Consider the following 12,483-nt stretch of genomic DNA (forward strand, 5'->3'; position numbering starts at 1 on the left):
GAAAAGTGACAATTGAACAATTTCTATTGGTTGAATTTGAACTAAAATTGATCGAGGTTATTTCAACATGTTTTTACAGAAAAGTGAAGTGTAAAATAATTTAAAAGAATTTTTACCTTATTCTTAAATCAACGTTGTTTCTGAAATTCAATTTTCTTTAATATTTTAGAGTGTGGGATGAAGGGTCTATATCCTGCTGTTGAATTGTTTTTGTATTTTTGGTAGTATTAACGTGTTGTTTTTGTTCTATTTGTGGGTTATTTTGAACTATGTGTAAACCTGTGAAAGAATATAATTGAGTTAATTCGCAAAGTGCGTATTCCTTGGGATAATAAGGTAAAAGGTTGTTACGGTGTTGTATGATTTCTTTCTTGCTGGAGTCAGTAAGTTTGTATGTTACTTCAGTAGGTTTATCAATTATTTGGTATGTTCCTTTTCGAAAGGGTTGTAATTTATTGGATATTCCTTTTTGTGTTTTAAAATTAGGTATTAAAACAAATGTTCCAATTTTTAAGTCTGGGGCTGGCATGAAGCGTGAATTAATTTGGTTATTTATATTATGCCTTTGTAACAATTTTTTTGTTACTTTTTGGTAGATTTCAGTGTGTTTTTTATCTCTTTTTAAAATCCATTTGGTATGTGTACCGGAAGCTAATTTCAAAATTTGTGGATGATGAAAGTGGTCTTCATCATGTGTATGTAAGAGTAGATTATAACAAATTGAATCTTTGTTTGGTTGACAATAACCTTGTGCATCTTTATGAGCGTTTGCTGTAAACATAATTGGTTTTCGTGGCTTTTGATTAAAAACCATTTCGTATGGTGACATTCCTAAAGTTGTTGTGAATTATAGGATAATGGGAATAATTTTACATCTGTTGACCATTCAGTGTATCGTGTATCATTTCCATTAATAATGCATCTGAGATATTTTTGCAGTGAACGGTTCATACCTTGACTAATCCATTTGTCCAAGGTGCATGAGATGTACGTGGTTTATGTTTGATTTTATATAGGTGGCATAATGTGATGATTTCGTTGTTAATGAATTCTGTGCAATTATCTGTGACTAGTATTTCTGGTAGTCCGAATTTAGCTATCCAATGTTCGTAAAGTGTTGTGTATGCGTAGTAAGCATTACAATGTGGTACTGGGTTGAGTGCTACGTGAGGTGTAAATGCATCAACAATTACCATAATATAAAATTTTCTTCGGAGGATGGTGAAATTGGTCCTTTTGTGTCGAATGAAATTCTACGATTGAAATATAGACTTTGTCCTTTGAAATCTTGTTTTGTTGCTTTTTGTTTTTGATTTGGATAAGGTTTATTTAATTGACATTTTATGCAATCGTTGCATAATACTTTAATCTAAATTGGTGCATTCGGGAAGTAAAAAATTTGTGTAAAATTTGAATATGTCTTTTCTGATTCTGAGTGTCCTTTTGTATGTTGTTTATGGGATATGTCAAATGCTATCAGCATCATGCTGAGGGGGAGACAGGGTACTTTAAAATTGGGTGTTTGATATTCTAAAAGGTCTGTGATTTCATTATTAGTTGTATTATTGTATTATTGTTTTTTCTAAAGTATCGGAGGAGTGTTTTATTTCCTTATATTGCTGTATCAGCTTTTGTTGGTTTTGTTTTATACTTGTGCCATGATTTGAGTTGGCGAATAACGGGATCTAAGTTTCGATATTTCTGTAATAACTGTAGTGTAATTTTGTTTTGTTGGTGGTAGAAAAATTTTTTCAACTTCTTTTTTTGTGAAGGAATTGTGTCGAGTGGGTCATGAAGATCAAAAACTTGATTTATCGTGTATTTTGAATTATTCATTGGTGGTCCTGATAAATTTATTTTATCAGTTAAGTTTTTTTTCTATCAATGGAAAGGTGTTGTTTTTGTGTGTTTGTTGTTTGATTGTTTTTTGTTGAGTATTATTTTTTATCCAATGTGAATAGGGAATTGGTTTGAATGTGGATGTTCCTAAAAGATCTACTTCATAGTGGTTATTTTGACAATCTAAATAGGGTGGGAAATGTTGTAAGGTATTTATTTTTGACTGATCTATATCAGTTTTTACTGCATATTTGCAATCCAATCTGGGTGATGTTTCATTTTTTGCAAGATCGAATTTAATATTTTGCGGTATTTCAACTGTAGTTTTTCGTGAAAGTAGTTCAGGTGGTGTATTTCTACTTAATGTATCTGGTAGTGCAAGATTTTTTCCTGCTGTCTAAACTATATGTACGTTTGGTAATTTCATTAGAATTAATTGAAATCTATAAACTCTATGGTTTGGGTTTGATTTCTTGTGTAAAAAGAAATATTATAGGTTTATGATCTGTAAAGAGAACTGTTGGATGTTTAGATCCAAGTATTAGAAATTCATATTCGGTAAGTGTGTATAATATAGCTGTGCATTCTCTCATGAGAGTAGAGAGTCGTAGTTCAGCTTGCGTAAACAAGCGAGTTTTTGCTGATATAAGATTCATTTTGTTTGTTCCACTGTGTTATTGTAGTAATGCTGCGCCGATGTCAAAATTTGAAACATCGCACATTGCATAAAATGGTTGATTTGGATCAGGGATTGTATTTGATAATTGTTCTATAAACAATTTTTTTTCTTCGAATCTTGTTTGTTGTTCGGTAGTCCATTCGAAGTTATTTTGTTGTCTAAGGATGTTATAGAAAGGTTTTAAGTATAATTGCATTTTGTATACCTATTTACTTAAGAAATTTAACTTTCCAAGAATTTCTTGGATTTTCTTTTTATTTGTGGGTGGTTGAAATTTCTGAATCGCGTGTATTCGTGATTTCAATGGGGTTATATTGTTACTTTCGATAATATGGCCAAAAAATTTTACGCGTGTTAAGAAAAAATGTGATTTGTCTGGGGCTGCTTTCATGTTTTCGTTTTTGATTATTTGATGATATTGTTCTAAAATTATAAACATTTCGTTTTTAATTTTTGATTGCATGAAAACATCATCTAAGTATGTGATTGCATGTTTCTTGAGTATAAGTGGTCCAAAAATTTTACTCATAAAAGTTGAAAAAGCTGCTGGTCCTATGGAAATACCATAGAATAATCTATTAAATTCGTATTGTTGATTTCCAATAACAAATTGTGTTATTCGTCGTGACTGTTCATCTAGTGGCATTTGATTGTATGCACTATTCATATTTGCGGTTGTAAAGTATTTACTAATTATTTTTTTTAGAATTACTTGAATAGGTTCAATGGGCCAATTACATTTAGTTTCGTCAATTAGCGAATTGAGGTATCTGGCATCTAGAACAATTTTTAGTGATTCTCCTTTAGCTAAGATGATAACTGGGTTGATAAAGTTGTTACCTTTTGGTTGTTCTTCTTTGTTTACTGGTGATATAATTTCATATTGTTCAAAAATGTCAAGTAGACTGTTTACTTTATCTTGTAAATATATCGGTACTTTACTTGCTCGTTGTTTTTTGAAAACTGCGTCAGGTTTTAAAGGTAAATGTAGTGGTGAAATAATTTTTCCAACATCGAATTTAGACGTTGCATAAACTGTTGGAAATTTTAATAGCAGTTCGGCTAATTTATCGAATTCTTTTTGTGTTATTTGGGAATGTTGAAAATGAAACATTGTTAGAAACTTTTGTTGTTCTTCCGTATAATGTGATATTTTAAATGTTGGTTGAAAATATGGTGTTTTTGTGAAGTAGTCAGTGTTTCTTTTTTCGTTGCTTATTTTGTTGTTTATTGATAATTCTTCATCAAGAATTGTTGATTGGCATTTATCTAGTAACTGTAGTATATTATTGACTCGATATGCTACTTCATTTGTGGGTGAAGTTGTAGCATTTGTTTCACAGTATCCTAAGAGTCCTAAGGGTAGTGTTATCTGGTTTGGTGAATTGTTATATACCTGAAATGATATAATATCTGAGTTTGAATGTTTCATGTATTTTATGGATGAAATTGTGATTCGAAAAAATTTATCGATTGGTTTAAATTCAAGGTCTGACATAAAGAAATGTTGTCTGTTTGGTTCTTTATCGTACTGGTGAACTTGTTTGATTGAAAAATAATTAACATTTCCTGATAGTGGTTTCAGGTATTTTCGTTCCTGAAAAACAAAAAATGGTGGTTGTTTGTTTAATCTTTGAAAGAATGTTAAGGATGTGTTTTTTGTCCTTGTGTATTTATCTTTTATATGGAGTTTTCTATTCAAAATGTTGATTGTGGGAATCTACTTAGTTATAAATGGTATGCCAATGATATTGTGTTTTATGTCTGTAATGTAAAATGTTTGTTTAAATGGTTCATTTAGTATTTTATTTTGTTCCATTGTTCTAGTGGGAACAAGGAAAAGTTAGACTTTTCCATAATTTACTAATGTTGATCCTTGTGCTGTTGCTAATTTACTGGCGGTCTTTATAGGTGTTAGGATTGAGTGTAACGATTTGATTTCATTCCAGGTACGGATTTTAATAATATTTGATTCTGCTCCTGAATCAATTTAAAAATCTATTTCAAGATCGGGTGGTTGAAATTCTTTAATTTTTGGACTTTCTAAAAGAAATGGGATTGTCCAAATTTTTCCCCTTGGCTGTTCTTTTTGTATAATTTGGTAAATGTGATTTGTACTTGAGCGTTGTTTTTCGTCATTGACTACTGTATTTATTTCGTTTACATTCTGTTCAATTGATATATTATTTCTTATGGGTCTAGTATAGTAGTCTTGAAAAAGTTCCGATTGATTTTCGTAAGTGTGTGAACTAAAGGGTTGTTCGTGTATAATGGGTTGGTGGTCGTTTTCGACTGTGATCATATTAACTGAGATAGTGTTATTTGTATCACTCTCGCTGTCTGTTGATTCACAATTAATGTGGTTTAATTGTAGTTCGGTACTTTCTGTGTTGTCAATACCAGGGGGATTTGAAGTTGTTTCTTCAGTTGTTTGTACCTGATTCATTTGTCGCTGATGTTTCGGTGTGTTACTTCTATATTTGTGTTCGGAATCAGGGTAACGATTGGTGTTTCGATAAGGGGATTGAGAATAATTTTTTCGATTGTTATAGTTGGGATTCCTATTCTGTGAGTTATTTCGTGGCCTATTATAGTAATTGTTATTGTTTCCTTGATAATTTCCTGTTGTAGGAATTGTTACTTGAGCTATTGTTTTGGTAAGGTTGGTTTCTGTTATTTGATTAACTTCTATTTCTGATATTTGAGTAGTTTCTATTTCTATTGTATGATGAATTACGTGATCTATCGTTTGAATAGTGTCCATTCCTAGAATTTGAATGGGAACTGGTATTAAAAAATTCTGTTCTGTTTGAATTTGATCGTGAATAGTTGTTTCTATACTGGTTATTTTGGCTATTTGATCGACTATATCTATTTTGTGAGAAATTTTGTGAATTTTGTTGTTCTGGTGATCTACCTCAATAATTAGAGTTATAGGGCGATTAGTTTCTTGAGTAATTTGAATTATTTGGGAGAGGTTTACCAGACCTGTTATTACTATGTATATTTTTGTTTGGTAAATTTTGATCCTTTTTTATGTATTGGTAAAATGATTTATTTGGCTCTTTGTACTTTTGTGGTTTATTTTGGTTATCTTGTTGTTTTTGTCTACATTCGGCAATGCTATGTCCGTATCTTCGACAATAATTAAACCATTTCTGGAAAAATGGTTTACCTTTCAAATTGGGATTTCTCTCAAATATGTTCAAAATTTCAGTGATTTTTCAGTTAGGTCTACATCTGAATCGTGTATGTTGTTTATTTGTGTGGTATTTGTTTCGATTCTATTAACGTATTGTAGTTTAAGACTTTCCGTTTCTTCAAGTTTTATTGTGATTTCTGCTTGTTCTAATATGTCAACTAGTTTTCTGAAATCTAAATCTGGTTCTCGAATTGATGAGGGATGTGATGCTCTCTTTTTTATAGCTATTTTTCTTAATTGGGGTGTTAGAGTCATCATTAAAATTTCTGTTGTTTTCGTGTTTTTATAATCATGAGTGTTTAGGGAATATGCTTTTCGAACTTGTGTTTCGATTCTAACTGCCAATTGTTTAATTGTTTCGTTTGGTAGTCTGCGAGTTTCATTGCACGAAACTCTTTGATGTTGTTTATTTTTTTCAGAATCAAGCATTTTTGAAAATTCCTGTGTAAATCTTTTCCAATTTGTTTTTATATCTATTTGTAAAACTGAAAACCATTTCTGAGCTGCGCCTGGATTAACGCTGTGCTTCTATTTATGCAATTTTGATGGAGTGGTGTATTAATTGGTTCAGGTCCGATATTTAAAATTAAATTTGCTGTGACTGCATTTGAATAGTCTTCTACAGATTATTCAGGGACTGTGCCTGTGAATACCATTAGTGGTTTGGTTGATGTTTTTGATTATCCACCCATGAGGTATGAATTCATAGTCATTTGTAGTGATTCTGCGGAATTTGGCATTTGTGAAAAGTTTGTCAGTTGGTTTTTTGTTATCTCATGTTGTGGCAAATAACATGGTAGTGGTATTTCGTTTTGCTTTGGTTGATAATAATCAGTATTTGCTGGATTTTGTGAATAAAAAATATTGTTTTGAGGTTCGTAATTTGATCTAGGTTGTCGCATATGTTGTTCTCGTGTATATGGTTCAAAAATATCTGGTTGATTTACGTGATTTGACTGGAGTCTTTAGTTTGGAAAATTTTGTTGATGGTTTTGGTCATGAAACTAGTCATCATCTGATGAATGATAATTAGGTGTATAGTAAGGTGTTTTTTGTTTATATTGGTATGGTTTTTTACTATTTTTTTTTTCTGTTGAAAAAATGGATAGTTTTCATTTGGGTCTGGTGCAATACGTGGGTTATCATTAAAATTTGATGTGTGTTGTTGGGCATTTTGTCGTTGTGAAAATGAACGATTATGCTGATTTGTACGAGGAGGTTTAGATGTTTGCGATCTTTTTACATAGTTATAATTGTGTTCTGCAAAATTACTTCTGGTGAATATTCTTTGTTTTTGCGGTGGTTTCGTCATTGGTCTAAATGTTTGTTAATCCATATGTGAATATTTTGGAGCAACCGAGGGCTTAACTGCAGATTGCAATGTTACTTGGGGTAACATTGAAGTCTTTGGTTTTGGCGTTGTAAGGTTTAGATGTATTGGTGAAATACTTTGTTGTGTGGTTGTTACAATTGTCTTAACTATTTCTTCATTTATAAAATGTGATGGTGTTTGAATATCATTTTGTGTAAGATTTCTTGTTCTATTTAAGTTTTCTTGTTGTACCAGAGTTGAATTTAAACTATTATTTTGTCGTCTATCATGTAAAAATGAATTATAGTTTAAAGGTGTTGCATCTATTGTTAGTGGGGTTACTTTTCTATAATCTTTGTGAATAGTTATTGCACTGATTGCTTGACTTGAGATGTCTGTTGGAATGTTCAGAAATAATGGATGAGACCATTCAGGGTCCCAAACGTAATCTGATTGCTCAGCAATGACAGTGTCATCATTTGTATTCTGAGGTCTAAAATTTTTTCTTGCTTGTGCAATTAAATCTATATTGTGTGGAAAATAGTCATTTATAAACAATGCGAAATTGTTTTGTAAATCGTGTTTAACATTTGGTGAAATTTCGTTATTTGAAAAATTTTCACAGATTGTGTTTAAAAATGCTGAGAATGCAGCAATTTCATTTCTTACATTTGTGTGTCTTGATGTTTGAACCGGTGATGTGCTTTCGGTTTCTGTTTTATCTAGTATAGATAAATAATTATATATTATTGCAAAAACATCGTTGGTGAAAATTGAGTTTGCTCTCTGTGAATTTTGATGTTATATGTTTTTAATGTATTCTGTGAATACTTTTGAAAATTCTATATCGACATCATCTGTTTGGATAACATATTTGCCATGGAAGTTTCTTGTTGTACTGAGTTCTATGGTGTAAATTCCATGCTGTTGTGTTAAGTTACATTTTCTTTTTATGTAATGATCGACAATTTGTCTTTTGATTTTTGTTTCTGGGAATTCTGCTTTACATGGGCTAATTCCTAGTTCAAATATATTTGCGATTAGATTATGACAAAATTGTGTTTTTCCTCTGTCTTCAGTGAGTGAAATGATGATAAATGGGAAAACAGAGTCTTCCTCTGGACTTTCGTCAATTGGGCTTTGACTCATTTTTTCGTTTTATGACTGTCAGTGCGTAATGTTCAATGTGCCTGATTGGTTGATTCCAACTGTATAAACGTACTGGTTTATTTTTGTATCTCCTTTTTATTCTTTTTTTCCTTGTTTTGATGAATGTGATGTAGCTTCTGAATCGGAAAAGTATAATTGATCATGAACTGGGTGGTTTTTATTTACTGTATCTTTTAGTTTGTAGAGTGCATCTAAATCGCTGACTTCTGATTCAGAGACTGCGTTTCTACGCTTTGAAATCCTTTTTCGTGTAATTTGTCTTTGCTTACTTAAAACTTTTCTTTTTATTGTTTGACGTTTTGTGCGAATATATCCGATTGTTTGTTTATGCGGTGTAATTACAAGATGGTATGTTTCGTTATTTATTTTACAATTGTGTAGTACGATTGTTTGTTTATTTCCTAAATTGTTCAGTGACATAAGGTTTAGGATGGAAGGTGCAAGGTTGTTATTAGTGGTTTTAAAATCCTAGACTGTTAGTCCTTACAATTTTTTGGTTAGCCTAACTTGGGTCTTTTATGTAGGGTTGGAAAGAAAAGTATATATCGATTCCGAAGAATGATTTTTACTTTCTCGTGGCTATTCTAAGTTAAGGCGTTAACTTACTTAATCTTACTTAGGGGTAGTGATTAAGCTCAAGGGTTGAAGAATAGTCAATTGATCCACAAGGTTCAGGTATAATTAGAACACAGGTAGTTCGTTAGATACTTTTTTAACACTTACTAAGATTTAAGGTTTAGCCTCGGTCTGGTAAGAGGGAGGATTAAGTGAAGGATGAACAACCGAAGTTCTTTAATGTTTAGCTTAATTTGAATAGTTAGTGTGATTGGAAAATTTCTGTTAGTCCTGGTTCTTTAAAAAGGGTTGTGAATCGACATTTGAGGTCGTTAGACACTTTATTATTGGGTGGGGGAGAAAAAAATTGTTCTATTTGATCCAAGGATAGGCCTTGATGATCAGTATATAATGTTTAATGATATAAAAAGGATTTAATTTAATTTTTAATGGAGATTCAAGGGAAGCCTTGATGATCTAGTTTAAGAATGAATAAGTTGAGATGAAAGAAAGATAAACATTTAGATAAGTTTTTAAAGATAATTTAAATTTATTTGATAAAAATTTTGGTGTTTGGTGATAATAGTGGTTTAAATGATTGCTATTATGTTTAGGTGATGAAGCGGGGGATGCCAGGATGATTTGTTTATACTAATAATTAATGATCATTTCAACTAATTTTTCTTTTTTCTTTCAATAAATATATTTTTCAGATATCATTTTTAAATTTTACTGCAGATTTAGAGGAAACGATTTGAGATGTTTTTATAAATCGTTATTGTACAATAGTAAATGGGATTTAGCGCCTGTAGTAATCATTGAAGATTATTTCAAGGTTGTTATGTCTGCAAATGAAAATCTAAATTCTTTGTTAATAAAATCCTAAATATAAAAGTTTGAGCTGGCTTTTGCCGTACGACCATGAACTTTAATCGTCTTTAATCGTCTTTAATCGTAGATCGTCTCTTGTCCGAGGTCTTCTTCCAATGCCTGGTAGTTCTATTATTGTGCGGAATAGCGGTTCTGTTCTATTGAGTCGTAGAGACTTTTCAATTAGATTATTATCATGTAACATTTTTGATAAAATTTTTGTCTAATTCTAATCTATCTGTTAGTTCTAAACTAATTTGTTTTTTAAGGTCTTGGTCGAGACTTATGGACCCACCAGATGAGTTAAGTTCGAGGGGTAACTCATAGAGTAATTTCGGATAGGGTACACCGTCTGGTCGTCACGTTATCTTATTTTCGGCCGGATAGATTCGTGCAACTTCTTAGTCTAATACCGATCCTAATCTTACTCTTATATCTACTAGTCTCAGGGTGTTTAACTAGTCTCTGCTAGGCTCAATAGATCTAGAGTATACTGGCTTATTGCGATTGCTAAAGTTCTCTTGGAGAGGTAACTAATTTCTAAGTTAAATTCAAATCTCTCTGGTGCTGAAATTACAAGTAATTCCAGCACTTACAAATAAGTGGGTTGTTAGTTAGATGGATCGTGATTGGTTAATATTAAATATTTTATAGAGATAAAATATCCAATTTATAACCAAATAATAAACATTATAGATTGAGAATGAATCAAACAAAATGTATGTGTATTGTTTCAGAACTCTATCTTGAATTCAATTTCGATTACTGGATCCAGATTTTTTTTTCGACAAGCGAGACACTTAGAGCCGTGGCAAACTTCTAATCCGTTATCTCCGGTAATTAGGGTAAGCTCCTTAAATCCTTCACCACACCAAATAAAACTACTCCCAAACAATGTCGTCTTTGCTTGGTTTTGAATTGGTGAATTGGTATGAGGTAGCTCTTGGTTGACGAAAAATGTCAATTTGATAATTTTTCTGGACAATTTGATTTAATTATACTTTTTTTTCAGTTATCTCTTTTTTTCACACTATTTAAGTCAATTAGTACATGCAATTTAATAATCACAGAAACATATATCATATATCTTAATATTGTCTCTTCTTAGATGGTTTTATATCACAATTAAAAACTAAGGTAGGTAAAATTGCACGTTGTGTGAAAGTCTAACCATCTTAAGATAGTAATCGAACAACAAAAGAACGGGATAAGGAACAAAACTCTTATTTTCACCTTTTTCGTTGAACACTTTTAAAAAAGACCATGTTTTGTATATGACGGATAGGTTTTCAATCAGTCGATTAGGAGTGGTAGCTTAACTAAATGTTTGACCCGGACACAATATCACCTTTGCACAAAAATTATTAGTAGTTTGGACACACTGTATTTTTAAAAATCAAACAAAAGTATAGGTTTTTTGTGACTAAATTGTACCGTTTTGATCAGGCGCGGATCTAGGAATTTCTCGAGGGCGGACTTTCAAAAAATGTATGAATATTTGGGTCGACCAAATTGATTTTGTGAAGCTCTCCGAAACCACTATTAAAACCCAATTTAGGCCAAATTTTCTGCGCCGCAGGCAAATTTTTGAAAAAGGCGAAAAAAGGCGTTTTTAGGCACTTTTTGGAAAATTTCGACCAAAATCGCGTTTTTTCAGCGCGCGCTCCCCCCTCAAAATTAGTATAAACTGGCGCCAAAGGCGCCTTTAGAAAAATTTTAAGCTTCGTCGCCAAATATGGATATCTCAAAATAGTACAAATGGGGGACCCTTTGGGTCGGCCGGGGAAATTACGGCATTACTTTTTTGAAACAAAATTTAAAGATTTCTGAAACGGGCTTTTTCCCAGTTTTTTGGGCTCAATTTTATCTGAATTTTAAAATATGAAAGTCTATTTAAAATGAGTTTCCATTTGATGAGCTGTGCTAAAAAGTATCAGCGTAAAGAAGTGAACAAATCGTTACAACCTTTCTGCATGCAAAATTCAGTATCAACGTTTTTTGAACATCTTCATTTTGTAGTTTTGCGAGGAGGTGGGAAAGTGGAAAAGAGCCGTGAAATGAATCAACAGGGCCATTGTGACATTGAAGCGCATCGGTAGTGATGGTGACCAGCAATCATATGATTGTGGGTTCAAATCGCACGTGTGCTCCACCTTGTAAGGTGAGTTCTTGCAAGTAAGTCAGAGAGCACCCATTATATGCCGGAGATCTTGTCAACTTACCTAATTAACATCCGGCTTAGGAATCTAGACTGGTTGACTGAAAAAATCCATTAATTGCATGTACCGGCTCTTTTCCAGTCCCCCCCCCCCCCCACACCTTTCAAATTCAATTTTGAAAACCTTATTTAGCGTTGTCATAATGCAATGAAATTTGTGGCGTGGTGAACAAATCGACAATTCTGAACAGATTTGTTCTTCATACTTAACAGCGTAACATGACGCATTTAGCCGTAACAGCACGTAAAACAAACACAAAACTCGGTATTTTGAAAGGGGGGAAACTGGAAAAGAGCCCATGTACCATAGAATTATGATGCCTTTCAGCATTTGTAACTGATGCCGGTTCATTCAAGTGCTGCTGGCTTACACTATAAAACAACCTGTTTGATATTTCAATTATGTAAAGATAAAATTAGCTGCTCAGGATCATGTTTAAACTTACTTATTTGGATACTGAGAAGGAACGTTTTTTTTTTCTAGAACTAATTTTTTCTCTGTCTTTGTTTTTATAGTGTGGTACTATTTTGACTCAACATTAACGTTTGAGCGCTCATTCTGTTTTTGAATCGCACGTGAATAAATCATATGTACAGTTAACGTTTTCAATTTGATTATAAAATGCATATATTTTTCG

This window comes from Symsagittifera roscoffensis, chromosome 4 (assembly GCF_963678635.1).
Source record: "Symsagittifera roscoffensis chromosome 4, txSymRosc1.1, whole genome shotgun sequence".
Classification (NCBI taxonomy): Eukaryota; Metazoa; Xenacoelomorpha; order Acoela; family Convolutidae; genus Symsagittifera; species Symsagittifera roscoffensis.